This window comes from Rhamphochromis longiceps, linkage group LG23 (assembly GCF_057381845.1).
Source record: "Rhamphochromis longiceps isolate RC_006_pf linkage group LG23, R_longiceps_female_GT1.1, whole genome shotgun sequence".
NCBI classification, from domain to species: Eukaryota; Metazoa; Chordata; class Actinopteri; order Cichliformes; family Cichlidae; genus Rhamphochromis; species Rhamphochromis longiceps.
In genome coordinates this window covers 25,598,565-25,609,065 of record NC_140578.1, presented here as the reverse complement: position 1 = coordinate 25,609,065, position 10,501 = coordinate 25,598,565, and the positions used below count along the sequence as shown (strand labels likewise).

General features: G+C 40.0%; 1 long non-coding RNA gene across 1 annotated transcript; it reads left to right on the top strand.

The window, feature by feature from the left end:
* The first annotated feature begins 3,090 nt into the window (after window positions 1–3,090).
* Window positions 3,091–9,387, top strand: LOC146642053 (uncharacterized). The gene is made up of 4 exons (XR_014909736.1): window positions 3,091–3,275; window positions 7,507–7,602; window positions 8,506–8,647; window positions 8,744–9,387. It is a non-coding gene; the product is annotated as an uncharacterized LOC146642053 (long non-coding RNA).
* The last annotated feature ends 1,114 nt before the right edge of the window (window positions 9,388–10,501 follow it).

The following is a 10,501-nucleotide window of genomic DNA, read 5'->3' as shown; positions in this document are numbered from 1 at the left end:
TCCAGAATTGAATTCAAAATCCTGCTCCTCACATACAAGGTCTTAAATAATCAGGCCCCATCTTATCTTAATGACCTTGTAGTACCATATCACCTCATTAGAGCACTTCGCTCTCGCTCTGCAGGCCTACTTGTTGTTCCTAGAGTATTTAAAAGTAGAATGGGAGGGAGAGCCTTCAGTTTTCAGGCCCCTCTTCTGTGGAACCAGCTTCCAGTTTGGATTCAGGAGACAGACACTATCTCTACTTTCAAGTTTAGGCTTAAAACTTTTCTTTTTGCTAAAGCATATAGTTAGGGCTGGACCAGGTGACCCTGAATCCTCCCTTAGTTATCCTGCAATAGACATAGGCTGCCGGGGGATTCCCATGATGCATTGAGTTTTTCTTCTTCAGTCACTGTTCTCAGTCATGTGTTAACAGACCTCTCTGCACTGAAACATACTTGTTATTAACCTCTGTCTCTCTTCCACAGCATGTCTTGTATCCTGTCTTCCTTCTCTCACCCCAACCGGTCGCAGCAGATGGCCGCCCCTCCCTGAGCCTGGTTCTGCCGGAGGTTTCTTCCTGTTAAAAGGGAGTTTTTCCTTCCCACTGTCGCTTGCTCATAGGGGTCATATGATTTTGGGGGTTTTCTCTGTATGTATTATTGTAGGGTCTACCTTACAATATAAAGTGCCTTAAGGCAACTATTTTTGTGATTTGGCACTGTATAAATAAAACTGAATTGAATTGAACTACAGGCAACTAGAAAAAACCACTAGCATATCTAAGGGAATCTACCAATTTGCCGGTGAGTAACTGCCAATGAATGGCAAATAGACTGGTTTACTGCTTTTTTGCTCTGAGGTCTTAAAAGACTTTGACTTGCCTCATTCACAAAAACACTTTTTTTGTGTAAGTTCTTTCAATGTAACATTCAATGGATGCATTGGAGAGCAACTTGGGGTTAGTATCTAAGGATATTTGGCATGCAGCCGAGAGCAGTCAGGGATCGATGCACCAACCTTCTGATTAGTAAGTGACCTGCTCTACTTCCCGAGCTGCAGCAACAATGAGCCACAAATCAGCCAGCAGGGGAAAGACCTGGGAGAGGTGGATAGAAACAGCACATCAGCACTGGAGGCCAAAGGAACCTTGACACAAATTACTCTGTAATTTACAGGGAGCACTACTTTTTTTTGTATATGCAAAAATATACAAAGGTTGCAAGAAACCCATTCCTGCATATGGAGTATCTTAGTGTTTGGCCTGATTTAGGGCAGCTGTGGCTCAGAAGGTGGAGCAAATCTATTAACTACAAAGTTAGTAGTTTGAATGGTGGCTCCTCCGGTCAACGGGTTCTTGAGTAAGGTATTGAAACCTGATTTGTAATGTTGCATCCACTGGAGATGTGAATGTTAGATTAAAAGCACTTGTATGAATGAATGAATGAATGAGTAATAAAAAGCACTTTGAGTGCTCAAATATAGTACAGAAGCTTTCTATACAGTAAGCACAGTAGTGCCAGTCCATTAAGTACATCAGATCAGTTCCCAGTGATGCTGTACTTTTAAATTCAATTGCTAAAATGCCCCAGGCAGTTTGCAGCCTATTGGTGCCTAAAAGTCTGAAAGGTGGAGTGGAGGAATTTAAGTATCTCAGGGTCATGAGACACAGAGACTGAAAGGCACTTCTGCAGTCGTCTGCTGTGTTGAAGAAATGTTTGAAGGTGGCTCAATCCCCTCACCTGGGGACAGGTCTTATATGAATGGTAAATGGATTGGTTCTTACTAAAAGCACCTTCACCCATTCCAACAAGCACTTTTTTCTATGCTCAAAAGGAACCCTGACTATTATGACAAGTTACTCTAAATATGATGCAAATTATCTCCACTACATAAAATCATACTTGTGAATAACTACAATATTTTTGTTATTCATTAAATCTTTGTTGTTAAAACTATTTTGGAGCCGTGGGAGCAGCCATGTTTTTCCGCACACAATGCATTCTGGGACGATGACATGTATTGGTGTAGCAACGGTATTAATTAACTTGCCTATTAGTGATCTGGTTACGACTTGGTAGACCAGCACTATCCGGTCTTTGAGTCTGTCGTTATTAGCCATGTCTGGGCCCAAACTCCGCTGCAGGTCCCAAAGTCAAATGATCACTGCAGCATTACTGAGAGCTGAAAAACTGTTTAAATTTGTTCATCTGTAATAAAATGATCAGTGTGGCTGCTCTGCCAGGTGTAACAATTAAGTTTAACATCCAGGCATCCATGAAAACGGAATTTATGACATTCAACTGAGTTAGAAGTTAGCAGGAAGTTAGCTCGCTAGCTTCCATCTAAATATAATATACCATGGTCTGACTCAGGGATTTATGAAACAAATTAAAACGTACAGCTCTGCTATCACTTCTAACATAAATGAAGACAGGAAAGTAAACAGCAGCAACGTTTGTAGGGTTACTGAAGTTGGGCTAGCTGGTAAATGGTAAATGGCCTGTATTTAAAACCCTTTAAGACCTACCATAGAACCAAGTCCGCCAGAGCTTATATTATATTTTTACATGCTGTGGAGCCATTTTTGGGAGCATTTCAAGTTGCTATACATCAATACAACCATTATAGCCCAAACTTTAATAATATGTCTGCATTAGGTGCATAGTAATTACATAAATTGCAAAAAAGTGTAATAAACTACAAAAAATTGAAAATCGTTTTTGTTTTTTTAACATATATTTCTAGTTAGAGAAATTTAAGAGGCTTATCCCTCAAAACTGTAAATACAAAAAAGTTGCAGAAACTAGTTTCCCACCACAGGAAATTTATTTTAAGTGTCTTCATAGTTTTATTTTTGAAATACACCAATTTTTATATACTGCAGGAAAAACGAAAATAAATATTATAGTGCAAATTTGCAAAATAACAGCATATGCATCACAATAAACTATTTCCAGCAGTGGAATATGAGTCCTAAGCATCCCAGAAACGACACAGAAAGTCATGAAATCAAACATAACTTTTAAAAACACAAGTATAAGCTCATGAGGTACGATGGTAAAAAAACTACATTTCCGCAAAATGACATCACTTCCGGTTTCGGGCAGGTCATGCGGTCATGTGATAGTTCACGCTGATGGACGTAGGAAGTGTTACAAACAGCTGATTGGATCGGCGAAGCGTGTTTCTGGAATATCATGTTTTTGTTGCTGCAAGTGATTTTTATGCAGTTTTTGCAAAGCTATATGTGGAAGGAAACTGTGACCTAGGACAAGCTGATGGCATAAGATGTAAGTACAACTCCTCCAGTTTCATATGCAAAAAAAATTATTGCGCTAGCTTACGTGGTTGCAGAGCTACCGGGATTTAAAAATAGTTACGCAAAACAGAGCGTGCCCGCTCCGATCGGCTGTAAAGGGTTAAGGGATTAAAAACTGAGCTTTAAAATGATTCGCGGTAATAAAAACCGAGAGAGGCCGACAGTGATCACTGACTGTTTTTTGGGGCTTGTTGTGATTAAATAGAACAAGATTCAAAGCGTTAAAACAATGCAGACTACTTTGGGCCCGGAAGCAGGATTCATCACATTATCCCTTAAAGACCGGATACCGGTCATGGAGGCTAACAAGGGCTGCCCAAAGAACATCTGGATTAAGACATACGGCTTCAAAGTTTTGGTGCTTTACAACAAACGCTCTCAGTCTCCGTTGCCATTGGCAAGCATAGACACCAGTAGTTTTCCGTCGCTCTGGCGTCTTTGTGTGTCGGATTGTTTTCATCTTCATCTAAACTAAGTGCTGGTTGACTATTTTCATCCTCTCTCTCTCGGTTTGCTCTGGTTCAAACTGGAGAGGTTGAACAGAAGCCATTTCCAGTGCGCTGCTAACTGTGAACTGGATGCAGTGAAACCGTATGATGTCACTACCCAGAGTGCATTGAGATATAAATAACAATGGCGGCCTACTGGTAAATCGGTTTTATATAAAATGTGCTTAAAAGGAAAACATTTGGCGTATTTTTGGAAGCACAGTACATATTTTAGCGCAAACATGTCTTAATAGCCGGGGTTCCCTTTAAGTCTTTTTTACATACACCAGTGGCTGTATCGGAGAGCAACTCAGGGACTGTATTTCGCCCAAGCACATTTGGCATACAGACTGGAGCAGCCAGGGATGAAACTATCAACCATCCAACTGATAGATGACCTGCTCTACTTTCTGAGCTAAAGACACCCATACTCACCTGTGACCATAGGTGAGCAAGGCCACAGGTTCTCCAAGGGTGAGGAGTTTGGTCACTTTGGAGGAACTCAGAGTTGAGGTGCTAACCCTCCCGGAGGTGGTTGAGGCAATTAATTAGGATGGCTCCAGGTGAGGTGTTTCAAGCATGTCCTTCTGGGAGGAGACTCTCATGCAGACCCAGGAGACAATTTCCATCTCTCGGCGAGCCTGGGAAAGCCTCGCTGTGTCCGGGAAGAGTTAGAAGAGATGGTTGGTAAGAGGGAGGCATCTGGGCATCTTTTCTTAGACTGCTGCCCTCATGACCCAGACCCGGATAAACAGCAGAAAATGGATGGGTGGATGAATGGATGGATATACAAATACTTTTGGTATTACTACCATAATTCCAAACAAAGTTTTTCTTGCAACTGCATTCGGAAACTAAAACAAATGCAGGAGGTTGTGTAACCACACAAGTGTCCCAGTGTTTTGGAAAGTGTCACATTAAAAGTCTTATTTGTATGAACTTTCTCACAGGAAACAAGAAAAATAATGATGCACTGGTGGCTGCAACGTGAGCTTTGTTTACACCCTATATTTCTCTACACTTTGGAAAATATTGGATGGACTGACAACTTTCGGCAAAATGCTTTGATAGTGAAGACGTATGATTACAGGCAAATTGCTGCTCTACTAGTCTGTTTTACTTTGGATGCTGCTCTTCTGTAACATATATAATTTATTTTAAAAGCATCAGATGTCACAGTCGGATCGCCCTGACAGTAAATCTAACCACTGCAGAAACAATAACTTCTTTGTGACCAAGACGTCTTAACGAATAGAGCGATCATTAATCTCAATTTAAAATCAGGGGAAATTTACCCCTGTTTTTCCTGGATACACTAACAAAACTTTGTTTAAATCCTGCAAGTGATTTCAACAATGACGTTAGTGAGTCATTTATCAAAACCAACAGGAATGATAACCAAAACTACCAAAACAGTGTAGGTTTCCATGTTGGATGCGTCATTTCCCACCATCGCAAATAAATAGTTACAGCTTTCATATCCGTTAGTCACTGCTGTAAAATCTCTGACGTTTTCACTGTGCGCTGACAGGAGGCAAAAAAAAAAAAAGTTGAACCTGACGAGGTTTAGGCCTGCAGCACTGAAAGTGACGTTGGTTTTACTGTGCCCAGTCTAATAAAATCCAAGTCTGACAGACACAAAGGAGCAGAGTTCAGTGGAAATGGAATTTTTGAAGCTGAGCAGCACCTTGGTGTGTTCTCATTCTGTCCTCTGAAGTCATAAAAAGACACTCATTTCATCGCTTACCAAAAATCTCTGGATTCATTTTCCAGATGGTTTTATGTTGGCTGGGAATGAGTCATCAAAACTTCAAGGTTTGGGAAGCAGTTGGAAAAGTAGACCTGCTGACGAAAACATTTCCCGGCATGCTCAGTTAGTCACACAAGAGGATGATGGACTGAAGCTCATCTGAATAAATACATGAAAACAAATCTTCCACTTCCCTGGACGGCGATGAGGTTTTTATCCAACCAGTTATTTATCCAGGGTACATTCACTCTCTCTCTCAACAATGCCGTGATTAAGTACCATAAAGCTGCGCACAATATCATCTGGGAGCTACCCAACGCAACCACAGACTCCCACTGTCAGCTACTGGGAGCTGCCTGGTTTACAACCACAGCCTGCTGCAGCCTCAGAGCTAATTGGAAGTTAAGTACCTCATTCAAGGGCGCAACTGTGGCATCAGAGGCTGGGTCTAATTCTGACCTGCTTCTTCCTGTATACTTTGTGTGATAAATGTAGTGTAACGATTCTTTTTGGAATAATCTAAGGATGACAAAGCGCTTTGAATCTGATTTCCAAGAACTATTTTTCATGTTGAGGCCCAATTTTGTCCTGAACAGTCCTGAAAACCTTGTAAATTGATTGACAATGAGCTGGATAATTTATATATTCCATGGGAGATTTTTTTTATTAGCACTATTAGTGTTTATCCAACCAATAACAATATTAGACTTTATTGAAGAGCCCCAACTGCTTCCCAATCCACAAAGCACCTTACCTCCTTTCCTTCGTATAGGGGTCCCACATGTAGCCCTTTTTAAACTCAGCCCACTCTCTAGGTGAGGGAAGAGAAACTAATCCACATCAAAATAAGCCAGTTCAGTTAGCTTGGACATCTTGGAAGCCTTGTGGATGTCTCTTAGGTGAGGTGTTTAAAGCAAGCTGTATGGAGAGGAGGCCCCGATGTAGACCTAGGATACACTGGAGAGATTAGGGCTCTTGGATGGCTGGGAACATCACAGAGGTGTAAAAGTGAATTTTTCTTTAGTTGAATTATGCCTCTTGTTGTATTGTCAGACTTTAGGATTATCAACAATTGAGTTTTTACTTTGGGTCAGCTGGGATATTAATTGATGGGTGGAGGGAATTCTCTCTCAGTTTCAGAAATCCTAAACAGGCAATGGGAATGTAACTACAAAGGATCACTGTCCAGCAAAAAATAAAAGACAATAAGGTTTCATTTCACAGGTAATATGGTCCTGTATCTTTAAAATGTGAATCTTTGTAATGAAGAGATTTCTTTTATTGGTGCTTCTTGTTTAAATGCCTTATATTAGCGAAGATGTACATCTGCTGTAAGACAAAGCGTCTAGCGTAAGCACCATGCTGCTCTTTTTCTAAGTCCTTACTCATTGTCCTTCACACCTTTCCTTCACTTCATTATGTTTTCCAGCGAGGTCAAGGAAAAGTGGTTAGGAAAATCAGATAGGTGGTAATTGTTTGGACTGTTTGACCACACCCAAGTCTATTTATACACCGAGGGCTGACTGGGAACAAGACACAGAAGAAAGTAATCAAGACGATCAGAGAGCGAAGAATTTAAAACTGGAACAAGACACTAGAGAAAACATTTTATCAAAGTAAAAGAGGAAACAACCCCAAGAGACAAACGCAAAACATGAAGACAGAGGACAATGTCATAAGCATAGAAAGACGAGAAAGTGGGGGGAACTGATGCTGGGACAGTGTACTCATCCAAACTCGTTATACATCAACCACAAAAGGATCTAATGCTCAAACATAATGAAAACAAAAAAGGAATCAAAATCTCAGCCCAAATATAAGAAGAAACTTCAAAGAGACTTAACAATTATAGGTCACATTTTCTTTACAGTTTTATTCCACTGTGCACTCTTTGTGTTGTTTGTTTCTAACCACCTTGTTACTCATCCCTCTGACATTCCTTCTGGCTTTATTTCCACATACAGACAAACCCCGAAGAGTTACTCCCATGAATTGCTCAGCTCTGATGCTGATGGGCAGTGAAGCGTTAGATATCTGAGGAATGAAGTGGGAGAAGAAAAGTAAGACGCTCTCCATCATATTACTCATAAATTTACTTCCTTCTTTTTGTCAGAGCTGGCTGGAGAAGAGACGCTCACAGACCGCTGGCTGTTTGATATCGCTGCACAAGCGTCCAACAGGCTTATGCAGAGATGGGCTTAGGTTGCTCAGGCCTGGTTTTATTCTCCGTCTTGAAACTGTGAACATTTTTTCTGGGAGCTGTCTCTGGTATCTCAAACATGGCATCAAAAATTCCACAAGTCCATCGGATGCCACGATCAGCAAACACAGATACAAGCGATTTTCTCACAGTAGTCTTGAAGAGCAATGCCACTTAAGGAATCCCAAATAGGAAGACTGCAGTCTTCCTATTTGGGATTCTGTGCATATGCCATGACACTGTATTATGGCTATTTTATGAATAAACAATTTAGAATTTGGAGCGAGCCCTTTGTGGAAGGCGCAGTTTCAGATGAAACACTTGGGGGGAGGAAAGAAAACACAGATATCCTCTGAGTTTTAATAAACATCTCTTTGCTGTATTTCCTTCCAGTTTACAGCCTGTCTTTTCAACTCTTTCAAAGCTTTTGATAATGGGCTAAAACCAGAAGTGCTTCCTGATTATTAAAGCTCATTGCAAAGTCTAATTTGATTATGTGAAGTGGAAATTGCTATGATGTGATCAAGTTTATCCAACTTTGCAAAACAAGCCAATTCTCCCAGGTTTTTGTTTGTTTGTTTGTTTGTTTGTTTGTTTGTTTGTTTGTTTGTTTGTTTGTTTGTTTGTTTTTTTCAGGTTTACTTGTAAATGAACCACATTGATCTCGGATTATGTTGAAGGTTTTTGTAAATTTAAAGAATTCATTCTTTTAAACTTCAAAATTCTGAGTGATTTTTCCCCTCTGAGTAATAACCTCTCTCAGGCCTCTGGAGAAATCTCTACATGCATGGGACAATGTCAGAAATCAGCAGTGAATGCTGGTGATCTTTATCGGGAAAACCACCGTCAGTGAGCACAGTTCACTGCTGCATCAAGGAAAACTCAAACATCAAAGGACTGAACAGGTACAAACAAGATCCAGACACAAGACAGACATAGGCGAAGTAGAAAACTGTCAAAAATTTTAACTGCTTTTGGAAAACCTGAAATGTTTCCTCCAGGCTAAAAGAAGACGAGGGGGGACCATCCAGCATCAAAGCCAGCATCTCTGATGGTATTAGGGAACACATGGCAAGTAACACATGAAGCCATCCTGGCAACATCTTTCATATAAATCCGCCTTCAGCACATACAGTAGATGTGAGCAGATACACAGCATGTCTCTGTAGTAGGAGTCCAGGTGCTAAACTGGCCAGTATACATGGGGGGTAAATTATCAGTGTTGTTTTCACACAGTTAGTTTCTGTTATGTTAAACTTGTGGTACATAGTGTGGGATCATGTTGACAGAGAACAGAACAAAAGGCAGAAACATCCAAAGAAGAGCTTTGAATGTCCTTCAAGACGCCTGCAGAACTATTCCTGAAGACGACTTAAAGACATGACAAGAAAGCTGCCTAAGAGAGTTCAGACGGTGCTGAAGAATAAAGGTGGTCACACCAAATATTGACTTTCAAACTCAGCAATATTTCCATGTATGCTTGCCATTTTCCTAGCAACATAAAAAGGAATGGGGGGCCTCAACACCTTTATTCACTGCTCTATAATCCTTAATTGCTGAATTAGATGTTAATGTTGTGAAATGAAAAAAAATATAATGACTGACGGTATCGTTGCTCAAAAACTGGTCAAATTATTCTGTTGGTAGGTGGTTCTTTGGCAATTTGATTAGATCATAATATGTGATATGGAGGGAAACCTTCAGGGGTCTAAGATGTGCTCGTGTGCTACGTTATTGAGTTATTCAGAACTACTTAAAACAATAAAACCTACCTGATCGGACACTTCCGACTGGTTATTCTCACATCTTAGTAACACTTTAATCAAAATAGTATACTTTTTAAATTCTACATGATATAAATTAACATTAGCCTGATTTGGTGTCTTGGCAGTCATTTAATATTAACACAGCTTAAAAGGAGGATTAGTTACTGTGCTGTATCAAATGACACACATTTTGGTGAATAACATAAAACAGCTTCTCTTGGTTGGACAGTTATTTCCCATTGCTAGTTTGGGAATTTCTTCCTTTAGAGCATCAAAAAGCAGCACAAAAGGTTTGCGTTTTCTCAAGAAAAATGTTTAAACCCCTTGTCAGAGCCTCTGAGTATGATGGCAGCAGCAGAAATGCTTCCCACAAGTCCAGATGTGGCATCTACATGTATATATCCATGTCAGTCCAGATCTGTCACCCACAAATATGAACAAGAAATACAAAAATGGAGGCCACAAACTGCTGAGCAGATGAAATCTTATATCTTCTACGAAATTCTCAGTCTCTAACTCTTACAGAGATAATGCAACACACTCGTCCTTGAATTGTGTTGCTGGCATTAAAATCAAAATGAGCAGATCTTTTTTTTTTATTTCATATAATTTAGAAATGATTGCTTTATTTTATTCAGGTTTGCAAAACATCCCCAGTTTTGGGGGAACAGCATTATAGAATCATAAGAGTTAATACTCTATGTAATGAATAGTGACTGTTTTACATTTGAGGGGGGATTTTTTTTCTCTATTTTGAGGCTGAAATTATTATATTGCCTATGAATGTTAAAGATAAAAGTCCTAATGTGTGTTTCTTGTTCTTCCAGACTATGCCAAAGCGATGACAGGCATCAAGCACAAGGCAGCATATGAACCACAATAACTGTTTTTATAACTATACAGTAAATTCTGCAAACAATAGAGATGTCCTAGAGTGGGAAACAGATGAGTTCCATGAGCTCAGTGGCAGGTCAGTTCCCCCTCCAACGCTGA